At 35.0% G+C, this 13,249-nt stretch overlaps 1 pseudogene; it reads left to right on the forward strand.

The window, feature by feature from the left end:
• The first annotated feature begins 316 nt into the window (after nucleotides 1–316).
• On the forward strand, nucleotides 317–1,294 carry LOC111153418 (annotated as a pseudogene).
• Nucleotides 1,295–13,249: the final 11,955 nt, after the last annotated feature.

Consider the following 13,249-nt stretch of genomic DNA (forward strand, 5'->3'; position numbering starts at 1 on the left):
TTTGGCTCAGGTCCTGATCCCAGAGTCCTGGGATCAAGTCCCATAATCGGTTCCTTGCTCAGAGGGACTCTTGCTTCTCCCTCTGCCTGCTGCCCCCCCACCAGTTGTGCTCTCTCCCTTTTTCTGACAAATAAATAAATTAAATATTTAAAAATAATTATAAACACTATTATTTTTGTTTGATCATTAGTGGCTTCTTTTTAGAGCAGTTTCAGGTTTACAGAAAAGTTGATTAAAAAAATACGTAATTTCCCCTTTCTGCCCACGGATCCTGCCGAGGAAGCATCATTTTAAGGTCTCTTTTCCCACTGCAGGCATGTCTAAGTCAGAGTCTCCCAAAGAATCTAGACAGTTGCAGAAGCTCTTCATGGGAGGTTTGAGGTTTGAAACAACCCATGAAAGCCTGAGGAGCCATTCTGAGCAATGGGGAACATTTACATAGTGTGTGGTAATGAGAGATCCAAATACCAAGGGCTCCAGAGGCTTTGGGTTTGTTACCTATGCCAGCGTGGAGGAAGTGGATGCAACCATGAATTCAAGGCCACACAAGGTGGACAGAAGAGTGTGGAACAAAAGAAGGCTCTCTCAAGAGACGATTCTCAAAGACCTGGTGCCCACTTAACTGTGAAAAAGATTTTTGTTGGTGGCATTAAAGAAGACACTGAAGAACATTATCTATAGATTATTTTGAACAGTATGAGAAAATTAAAGTGACGAAATCATGACTGACCAAGGCAGTGGCAAGAAAAAAAGGTTTGCTTTTATTACATTTGATGATTACAACTCCATAGACTGGCTTGCCATGCAAAAATACCATACTATGAATGTCCACAACTATGAAGTAAGGAAAACCCTATCCAAGCAAGAGACGATGAGTGCTTCATCTAACCAAAGAGGTCAGCGTGTTTCTGGAAACTTTGGTGGTGGTTGTGGAGGTGGTTTTGATGGAAATGACAGCTTTGGTCATGAAGAAAATGTCAGTGGGTAAAGTAGCTCTGGTGATGGGTATGGTGGCAGTGGGGATAGCTATAATCCATTTGGTAATGATGAGAGGAACTTTGGAACTGTCAGAAGCTATAACGATTTTGGCAATTACAACAATCAGTCTTCAAATTTTGGGTCCATGAACGGAAGGAAGTTTGGAGGCAGAAGCTCTGGCCCCTATGGTGGTGGAGGCCAATACTTTGCCAAACCGCAAAATCAAGATGGCTGTGGTGGTTCCAGCGGCAGCAGCAGTAGCTTTGCCAGTGACAAGAGGTTTTTAAGTCCTTCCAGGAAGCAAAGCTTAGCATGATGGAAGATCCAGAGAAGTGATAGGGAAACTACAGGTTATAACAGATTTGTGAACTTGGCCAAGCACAGTGGTGGCAGTGCCTGGCTGCTACAAAAAAAGATATGTTTTAGACTGTGTATGGGCAAAAAGCTCGAGGACTGTATTTGTGACTAATTGTATAACAAGTTTATTTTAGTTTCTATTCTGTGGAAAGTGTAAAGCATTCCAACAAAGCATTTTAATGTAGTTGTTTTTTTGTTTGTTTCTTTGTTTGTTTTTTACACCCATGTTGATTGCTAAATGTAATAGTCTGGTCATAATGCTGAATAAATGTGTCTTTAAAAAAAAATACAGAATTCCCATATACTCACTCTTCTCTCAACATAATTTATCCTATTCTTGGATTAATATGATAACTTTTGTTATAATTAATGAGCAAATATTGATACATCATTATTAGCTAAAGTGCATAGTTTAAATTTGGGCTTATTCTTTGTATTGTATAGCTCTATGGGTTTTAATAAATGTGTAATGTTGCATATGCTCCATTATATCGTACAGAATAGTTTCACTCTCCTAGAATTCCTCTGTATTCTACTTTTTCTTCTCTTCACTCACTCCCTGCCCCTGGAAAGGGATCTTTTTACTGATTATTTTACTGTTTCAATATTTTTCCTTTTCCACAATGTCATATAGTTGGGATCAAACAGTATACATCCTTTTCAGATTGGCTTCTTTACTTGGTAATATGCATTTAAGATTCCTCCATGTCTTTTCATTGGTAATTCATATCTTTTGATCACTGAATGATATTCTGTTGTCTGGATTTTCCACAATTTGTCTACCCATGTACCTATTTTATCTGTTCTTTAGGTAGGCATACGTCTATATACTTATCTATTTGATGGAAAATATTCAGAGAAGAAACTCTTGAAAGTACTAAAGAACTAAGAGGAAATAAAATAAAGCATCATATATGGTAGAGGAATTTTCATTAAGTTGTAGAAGGGATACTGTCTCTACTGAAAACCAGGAGAGTAGTAAGGAAGGCATGCAGATATACAGAAGTTTTTAAATTTGAGGGGGGAAACTGAGAGAGCTAACAGCTTGATTTTAATCTTTGAATTAGGGACTGAGTCCATCAGCTAATAAAGAAGATAGTGACCAATGAAGAAGAATGTTTAGAACATATAAGTGTGAGTGTTAGCCAGTTTGTACTTTGTTTCATATATAATGATATTCATTGCCCAAAAGTCAATATATTTATTCTCACTTAAAACTTTGCAAAAAGTTTTTAATATTTGTTTTAATTAAATTTTCTCTAATCATTCCTATAGGTGAAAACTCTGACCATAGATTTTTTTTTTTTTTAATATGGGGAGTATTTTCCTGAAATGACTTTAAAGGATTTTGGTATTACTGAAATGGTTCACTATTCATTTGGACTTTAATGCTATGTCTTTCTTTATTCAATTAAAAGCACAGTACCAAAATATGAAATTATATTTTGTTTTAAAGATTGTACAGACACAGAGAAAAAAAATTACATTTTTGTAAGCAGCCACGGACCCAGCTAGAGGTGAGGGATCAAACCAGGCCCTGACTCGTACCTCCTGAATATCAGTTGAGTTGCGCTTGAGAAAAAGCCTGAGCTATGACTCACTGACGTGACTGCCTGCATGTATTAAGAGGCAAAACTGGGTTGTACATTTAACTGTTACAAGATTTCCCTGTACTTGCACGGGTTATAAATTGTACCATTGTAAGCTCGTGAATTGCTAGTTAAAGATTAGCTAAGTAGACAAAAGTTACTGGCGTCACAAGATCCGCTACCAGCGCTTGGGAAATGGGTTTCGTACAAGCTTAAGGGGTTTCATGTGAATATTACGTGTGTATGAGCAATCAACCGAAAATAGATACTTCCTTATAATTGTTTCTGTTAACTATATAATGCCTCACAGCCTTGAATAAAATTGGCACTGCTTGGACATCATCCACTGTGTCCCTCCTGTCCTCATTTCTTTACAAGTCTTATTCTCTCTCCATTCTCTTACTCTCTTGACCCTGCTCGTGTCGTCGCACCGGCCGTGACACATTTTATAATGGATTCATTCATAATTTTCATCATAACACTATTTTGCTAAACTAAATAAATTTTCTTCATCTGCCAAAAATATAAAATTAAAAGAACTCCCACCAAAGAACTTATCAACTCAACAACCAAGGAATGAATCATCCAATCAAGAAATGGTCAGAAGGAGCGCCTGGGTGGCTCAGTGGGTTAAAGCCTCTGCTTTTGGCTCAGGTCATGATCCCAGGGTCCTGGGATCGAGCCCCGCATCAGGCTCTCTGCTCAGTGGGGAGCCTGCCTCCTCCTCTCTCTCTGCCTGCCTCTCTGCCTACTTGTGATCTCTGTCAAATAAAAAAATAAAATCTTAAAAAAAAAAAAAAAGAAATGGGCAGAAGACATGAACAGACATTTCTGCAAAGAAGACATCCAAATGCCAACAGACACATGAAAAAGTGCTCAACATCACTTGGCATCAAGGAAATACAAATCAAAACCACTGTGAGATACCACCTCACACCAGTTAGAATGGCTAAAATTAACAAGTCAGGAAAGGACAGATGTTGGCAAGGATGTGGAGAAAGGGGAACACTCTTACACTGTTGGTGGGAATGCAAGGTGGTGCAGCCACTCTGGAAAACAGTATGGAGGTTCCTCAAAAAGTTGAAAATAGAGCTACCCTATGACCCAGGAATTGCACTACTGGGTATTTACCCTAAAGATACAAACGTAGTGATCCAAAGGGGCACATGCACCCAAATGCTTATAGCAGCAATGTCCCCGGTAGCCAAACTATGGAAAGAACCTAGATGTCCATCAACAGATGAATGGATAAAGAGGTAAGATATATATAATGCAGCATCAAAAAAAACCCTGAAATCTTGCCATTTACAAGGATGTGGATAGAATTAGAAAGTATCATGCTAAGCAAAATAAGGCAGAGAAAGACAATTTTCATACGGTCTCTCTGATACGAGGAATTTGAGAGGCAGGGTGTGGGGTCATGGGGAGGGAAAAAAGTGAAACAAGATGAAACTGGGGAAAGAGACAAACCATAATAGACTCTTAATCTCAGGAAACAGAGGGCTGCTAGGGAGGTGATTGGGTAGAGATAGGGTGGCTGGGTGATGGACATTGGGGAGGGTATGTGCTATGGTGAGTGCTGTGAATTGTGTAAGACTGATGATTCACAAACCTGTACCCCTGAAGCAAATAATATAGTATATGTTAATAAAAAATAAATTAATAAATTAGCTATTTAATTAATTAATTTGGGGGAAAAAACTCCCACTAAAAAGATAAATTTCTAACACATGTGTATTGTTAATTATGTATCCGTATGTGATATTCATGACATTAAAATTTATGATTATGCAATTAAAATTACCTTTGCTTAGAAGAACAATCCAGATATTTCCAGATAAACAATGAAATTACAATTATTAGTGTTCTTTGAAAAATCTATAGTAATAAATATATCAACATAAGTTATGATAATATTCATAAAATGAGCAAGAACTTAATGGTTTTTTTGAAATTTTGTTCTTAAAATTCATGCTATTTTTCTTAATATGCATATACTGAAATATAATGTCTTCTCTTTTAAGAAATAATATAAATGATACTTGAATGATGATTTATGGCAATAACCAATCCAGGAATAGTAATGTAAATCCAAAGCATGAATATTATTTTTTAATTTACTAAATTTGCATTAATTTCTTGAATACCTACAAGATTAGTCTGAAATGTTTATGAAATTGTTATTTAAAAACAATCTTAAAGACACATCTTCCTTAAACTTATAATAAATAATAATATAATAAGTATATAACATAATAAACCCATAATAAGTGGAAAACATCATAAGCTGAAAATGCATTCAATACACCTAACCTACTGAACATCATAGCTTAGCCTCGCCTACCCTCAACATGCTCAGAACACTTACAGTAGCCTCTAGTTGGGGAAAATCATCTAACACAAAGCCTATTTTACAACAAAATGTTGAGTATCTCATGTAATTGGTTGAATACAGTACTGAAAGTGAAAACCAGAATGGTTGTGCAGGGACAGAATGGCTATAAATAGATCTGCTGCTTACTCGTGATGGCGTGGCTGCCTGGGAGCTGCAGCTCACTGTCACTGCCTAGCATCACTAGAGCATCTCCTGCAAAGCGCTAGCCTCGGAGAAGATTGGAATTCAAAATTAGAAGCATGGCTTCTACTGAATATGCATCACTTTCACACATCATAAAGTCAAAGAATTACAAGTCAAAGCATCTGTAAGTTGGGAACCATCTGTACTTCATAAATACTTTTGTGGAGATTTGCAGATAATATGCCTAAAAATAATTTCAAAGTGAACGTTACTAAGAAAACCCTCAGATATAAGAGCTCTGATAGCTGTCTGACCTAAATTTTCTGCATTCAGGTAAGCTGGAATAAATTGATGTTGAGCAGAACATTTTTTATTTTCTGTCTTGAACTCAGATTGTGTGATCATTCTAGTACCCATTTAAATAAAAAAAATATTTAAATAATAAATAAAGGAAGAGAAACCACTGTATTCTTGATATGATTTTTCCATAAAAGTTTGATTAAATGAATATATGAAACCTTGAATCAAAATGGTATTTATCGCTTTGGGTTTTGGTTTCTTTTTTTGCATTATTGGAAAACTGTGCTAATATATTTAGGTTTATATCTAAAACCAACTTGGTTCCAGGTTTTCACATGTAATCATATCTGGAAGGATTTTTAAAAAAGTAAAAGTATTAGAATCTCTTCATTGAAGTGACTGTCCACAGGTTACAAGATTCCTAGTCTCTCAAGTTTTGCATTTAAGGATTAGTACTGTTCTAACCCCAAAAAATGATAATCAAATTCTTCTCTCCCCAGATTTCTAAAACTTCTACTTGGGAATACACACACTTGCATTAGGCGTGTATGTATGTATGTGTGATATTTATATAATATGTTATATATACAAATAATAAATTATTAAATACACTGTTCACTAAATATATTACTTATGGATACATGCACATGCACACACAAATACAGAAATGTATGTCTGTCTCCATATGTATTACTATATATGAATATATAAATGTTTATATATATTTAGTATTTACTATATTTACTTAGCAATTTTGTGTATTCACTTAAATACACTAAGCATAAAAAATAAACATACTAAATACTAAATAATATTCACACACATTACACTTGTTATACTAATAATCATTTCCTCTGCTTTTTTTATGGGAGTGAAAGAATTAAGTGAGAAAACTTAAGGTTGCCATGATATATTATGGGGAATTTGGAAAAAGGAAGATCAGGGGATTTTTGTAAATCCATTTTTAACTAAGATAATTGTAAAATGCATTTTCTTTTCTTTATTAGTAATGTATAAAATTAAAAGTTCTCAAAAATACTTGTTTCCTGGGGTGCCTGGGTGATTCAGTCAGTTAAGCATCCAACTCTTGGTTTCAGGTGGGAATCAGTGCGCAGCGGGAAGTCTGCTTGAAAGATTCTCTCCCTCTTCCCCTCCCCACCTCTATAAAGAAATAAATCAATCTTTAAAAACAAAAAATACTTGTTACCGCAAATGTATGTGTATGTGTATATGTATGTGTCTGTCTGCAAGATTAGTATGTTATAAAGTTTAAGTGTTTAATCAATTTAACAAAATCAAATATCCTTAGAAAACTAATGGGTATCACACAGATATACAGAATATGGTTGACTGGATTTTTATGTATATATAAAGAACCCAAGGCAATCATCAGATACTTTAAATTAATCAGGGTGATGTGTGTGGTCATGTTACCTAGGTAGTGTTCAAGCTCTTTTTGAATTCATTATCTCTGATATGGTTATTGTAGTCACATAGCATTAGTATAAGTTGAAAGAAAGATGTGGTCTTGTACTTGTGAATAATTTATCTGTTGCATGTATCTAGTTTATTTTTGCAAACCATGGCTTGTGTTTTTGATTATGTGCATCTTTCTACTTTGGTTTTAAAAGTTATTCTAAGTAGGAGAGAATATAATATGCACTATATTTCATAAGGTGTGGCTTATATTAATTTTGAGTGTCCATGGAAACATTTTTATTTTCCCTAGGTGAGTTCAGTCTCAGAAATGGAAACAATTATACTGATATTGTTCTACTATTGATATCTATATTATTAATGCCTGTAACACTTAATTTTTTTAAGACTTTTTTTCAAGATTTTTTATTTATTCACTTGAAAGAAAAGAACAAGCAGAGAGTAAGCAGAGGGGGAAAGAGAGAGAGGCAGACTCCCTGCTGAGCAGGGAGCCCACAGGGCTGGATCCCAGGAGATCATGACCTGAGCCAAAGGCAGATGCCTAACAGACTGAGCCACCCGGGTGCTCCTGTAATACTTACTTATCAAAAATCAGTGCATTATTATTATTTTTGCAAAGAAGACCGTTATTCCTTCACATAAATGAATATAAATCATAAGTTTAATAGAATGGATCTTGTATGTTGAGTTTCAAAATTAATAAATTATAATGTGACCACAAAATGATGATTAGTTCATTTTTATCCAACCATGGATGAGTAATTATTGTCTCAGGGGTCCTCTAGACCACTCTTAGGTTTGATGATTTGCTAGGAAGACCCCAGAATTCCAGAAAGCTGTTATACTTAGAGTTACAGTTTACAGTATAAGGATACAGATCAAAATCAACAAAGAGAAAAGGTGCATATGGCAGAGTTTAAGAGAAACCAGGTTCTACTTTCCAACTGTCCTCTCCCAGTAGAGTAAAAAAGATGGCAACGATGTGTGATGACATTTCCAAAGTGTTGCCTAACAATGAAGCTCAATCCTTCTTGAGCCTTGACACCAGGTTTTTACTAATGGTCTATCATGTAGGCATGGGACATCCATGAGACTGACCTAAGCCACTTGGACTCCAATCCCCCAGAGGTCGAATGATAGCATGGCCTCAAATCCCAGGTAAACAAAAATAGGTGTTTACCATAGTTACACTGTTAGCGTAAACTATCTGTGTGACTTAAATATCTTGGTATACAAAGACATTCTTTTTTGTTTCTTTTTTTCTTTTTTCTTTTTTTTTTTTTTTAATTTGAGGAATGAGAGAGTGAACAAGGGAGCAAGCACAAGCAGAGGGCGGGGCAGAGGGAGAAACCACTCCCCACTGAGCAGGGAGCCCTGTGCCAAGCAGGTCTCCATCTCATCCCAGGACCCTAGGGTCATGACCAGTGCAGTAGGTAGACGATTAACTGCTTAACCTACTGAACCACCCAGGTTCCCCTACAAAGACATTCTTATCAGGCAGGATATTTCAGAGTTCAGAAGTAATCTCCCTCTTAAACAGGTTAAGGGCTAGTCCTTTATTTGGAAAAAGGAAGGTTCAAAAGAACACCCTCAACCTGCTGGATTAACCCTTTACTACCCAGTTAAATTTGAAGAACTAGAGAAATCATAAGGTCATTCAATTCCTCGAGAAATAATTTTGACTTTTGTCATGTGTGTGTTGAGGCAGCAGTGAACAAAAAGAGCTCTAATCCTGACTTCACAAAGCATATCTTTTCCAGGGAAAAGTAACCAAATACAAAGTTAATTACTAAGAATGTATTATGTTGTATGCTAATTAGCGTTATGTGAAAAAATAAATTAGAAACAATAGGAAAGGTGCAGAATGGGTTCAGTTTTAATTAGGCTTTTCAGGGATGGCTTTACTATGATTGACAATGTTAGTGCATACATGCAGGTGATAAGCCCAAGTGGACAGAACAATGCATACAAAGACCCAACTGGACGCACGTGTTATGTTGGAAGAACAACAAGGAGGCAGTTGGCTGAAGCCCAGTACGAAGGAGAAACAGAAAGAAGTGGTAGGGACAAGGGTGTAAATGGTTACATAATTTTCTCTAATCATTATTTTCCACAATAATTTTTCCCATTGATATTTATTATTGGACTATTTCAGTTCTATTTTGCATTATGTAAAAATGGCTTGGAATGACATAGATTTCTATGAGGAGATAAAGGCATTTATGACCCTGGATTATTAGAACAAAGGGTGAGAAAATGCTTTGCCCCCCCATAGCTTTTTTGAAGTTTGTCATTTTAAATGTTAAATCCAAATTGTCTAGTAAATAGTTCTCTTTTATGAATAGTACCCATAATCGAGGATGTCATGGGTGGCCCTTTCTGTGGTAGAACAAACAGATCTTGGCACCACAGAGCTACTCAAAGAGATCGCCATGGGTCACTGTCATCGTAACAATGCTTACTTTGCACTGTTCTTTGCTTGGCTATTGCTTTTTCACATGCTTTTTTCCACACAGCTGGACTTCTTTGTTGTATGTAACATATCATGTGGTGCACATTTTCTCTCCTGTCGCCCGTGATTGAGAACAGATGTTATATGCCTTTATAATTGTCTTCAGGAAATCTCAATGCCTTTTAATGGCACTCTGTACCTTTTGTAATCAGGAGGGTTAGCTGTATACTTAGAGGCCCATGAAGTATAGAACTTCTTTTTATTGTAGATAGTCACATACAACCCCTAGGCCTGCTGTTTCCCATTCACTGCTTGCTGGAACAATTAGCACTAATAAAGGTTTTTCACAGCAGGTATTAATGCTTTTCTGAAAAAGGTAAGGACATTTGGCTTTTCTTGGAATAGGCAAGTACTGAGCTATGGAAGATAAATGGTTTCTTAATGGGAGAAAATTTTTATTTTGCTCACTTAATCTTTTCCATTCAAAATAAGTTAATTCTTAGGCTTCAATTACATAATGAAAAAATAAATAAAACAAGAATTATTCTCAAATTTGAGACCTCAAATTCAAAATATATTCTCAAAATTTGTAATTATTTTGATTGGATCAAATAGAATAGTATGAATAAAATCATGCAGAAAGTCTCCTGTGAAAATCCTGGGTTATTTTCTCTGGTGAATTATGAATAAACTTATTTGGATAAATTATGAGGACTTTTACTATGCCTAATAAAAACAATTTCACTAAAATATTTTATCTAGATGTAGAATACGGACTTGTATCATTGCAAATGATCTTGTTCCATTTCTTCTTTCTGCTTTCCCAACCTAACAGTCTGACTAAAGTGAATCTCAGAGTTCATAAAACTCTTATTCTTTCATTCTTGTTTCCAACATTAATATTAGTAATGATAACACTGCATAAGATGTTTTCCTATGTGCTGGACATCTCTTTAAAGTGCTTTAAAGCTATCTCTTTTATTCCTTGCAGCAACATGAGGCAGCTGTGGTTAAAAGTCCACACTCACTGCTCTTAACCCCTACTATTTGAATTCTCCAAAATCTTCCTTTGACCATTTCCTGATTAATACCAAATATTTAGGCCTATTGTTCTTTAAAGAAACTTTGTGTTCTGTAGAGTCTCTGTTGCCCTCTGAGACAACACAAATATATGTGTATATAAACTAATTGCTTTCTCTAACTTGCTAACTAGAATAAAAATTATAATTTAATGCAAAATCTTTGCCATTATTAATATAAATCTTCAGCATGTAAGAGCTTGGTGAATTTGTTTTTTTTGTTGTTGTTGTTGTTTTGTTTTCTAATGGTTAGGTCAATTTGAGAAAAATGAGCAACTCAAAAACATTGAATCTTCCAGTCCATAAGCAACAAATATCATCCAATCTACACCTGCTTCTTCTTTTTTTTTTTTTTTTTTTACATCTTCTTAATGTAGGCATTGGGTGTCGATATTTTGCTGACCCCATTTAATAAATGGGGAATGTTACTTACTTTCTATATTATCTTGATTACTTTGTAAAATGTTAACATTATTTCTTTTCTACATATTTTAAAGGAAATACTTGTAAATAATATAGATCTAAAATTTCTTTTCAAATGACTTATTCTTTTTTTTTATTTTTCTTAGAAGATCAATTTCTTCCATGTAAGCTGCTCTTTCTTCTTATGCCACTTTTCTAATTTGTGTATTTCATGCAATGTGTCCATTTGTTCCAGGATATAAAATTGATTCTCATAAAATTGTACATACTTTTTCTTCATTACCTTTTTAATGTTTATAAGATTTGTAGTGATGTCCCCTTTTCACTTGTTATATTAGTAATTTTACCAAAAACAGTGAGGTTGGAAAAGGACATTAAACCATGAGATTCCAACCCTTGATGACAATTTTTTTTTAAGATTTTATTTATTTGTTTGTTTATTTATTTATTTATTTGACAGAGGGAGAGAGGGGGAGAAAGCACGCAGGCAGAGAGAGAGAGAAGCAGGCTACCAGCTGAGTGGGAGGCCTGATGTGGGGCTTGATTCCAGGACCCTGGGATCATGACCAGAGCCCAAGGCAGATGCTTAACAGCCACCCCTGTTGATGACATTTTTTTTTTTTAAGATTTTATTTATTTTTTTGAGAGAGAGACAGTGAGAGACAACATGAGCTAGGAGAAGGTCAGAGGGAGACGCAGACTCCCCATGGAGCTGGGAGCCTGATGCGGGACTCGATCCCGGGACTCCAGGATCATGACCTAAGCTGAAGGCAGTTGCTTAACCAACTGAGCCACCCAGGCGCCCTGTTGATGACATTTTGATTTCAGTCTTTTCTTGTTAAGTCTTGCTAGGGTTTCATCAGTTTCATTAATCTTTTCAGGTAACTTACACTTAATTTCATCCATTTTTTTTTTCTTATTTGTCCTTTTCTCACTGATGTAGCTCTTCTATTTTTTCATTCCATATTTTAACTTAATTTAGGTTTGATTTGCTCCCCTTTTCCTAGTTTCTAGATGGAAACATTGTTCGTTGATTTAAAATTTTCTGATCTAATATAAACATTCACAGCTATAAAAGTCCCTTTAAACATTGATTTAAATACATCACTTAAATTTTGATTATGTTCTCATTATTATGTACTTCAAAATGTTTTTATATTTTCTTATTATTTACTTAATTCTTTTATTCACTTAATTCTTTTATTCATGACTATATAAAACTCTATTGCTTAGTTTCCAACTATTTCAGAATTTTCCAGATATATTTGTTATTAATTTTAATTTAATTTCATTTTGGTCAGAGTAAAATTTTTAACTGTGTCTTTTTCTTTATCACACTTCAATTTCATCTATTTTCCTTTTGTATCAACCAGATTGCAAGCAGTATGAATGAAATGTCAGCCATATTTCTCCTTCAGCATCTCTTCTACTCCTATTCTTTAGAACTTAATTGAATGCTAGTAGGAAAATTTGATTCTAGACCACATGTCTCAAATAAAAGAACTAGGACATTTACTTTTAGAAAAATCTACATATTTCTCCAGGTCCCAGGCACCTGGTTTAAACCACTAGCAAGTCCTTTTCATACCAGTCCACTTTGTAATATCTGGTTGTTAGGCTTTACATTTAATGGCTAACATTTATAGTTGTGGCCTGTCCACCCTAAACAGTAACTACTTTTCTTTCTTTGAAGATGTATTAAATATCACAGAACATCTATTCCAAACATTCTCTGATATGCTACCTTTGTCAGTTTTACTTAGACATCTCCCACTTTCTGAGTATCATCTACTTTCCATTTAACCTTTGGAATCATTGCATTTTTTCAAGAGTTTCCTTCAACTTCCTTCGATATCAAGATCCCCTAAAATGCTCTGTTCTCCAACTCCAAATACCTTTTGTCTTCATCTATAATCTCAACATTTTTCTCAAGAAGAGAAAGAGTTTTCATTCCACATTCCAAAATTAACTGTCCTATTAAAAGGGAAATAGAGCATTGTGTAAGACAAAAGACTCTGGAACTATAAGCCCTATTGTGAAGTCCTCCATTTACAACTTCCTTGTGTAATTCTGGATAAATTACCTTAGATCTCTGTGTGCCCAAACTGCGCAACAA

This window comes from Enhydra lutris, unplaced genomic scaffold, assembly GCF_002288905.1.
Source record: "Enhydra lutris kenyoni isolate GAN:26980312 unplaced genomic scaffold, ASM228890v2 scaffoldscaffold32, whole genome shotgun sequence".
NCBI classification, from domain to species: domain Eukaryota; kingdom Metazoa; phylum Chordata; class Mammalia; order Carnivora; family Mustelidae; genus Enhydra; species Enhydra lutris.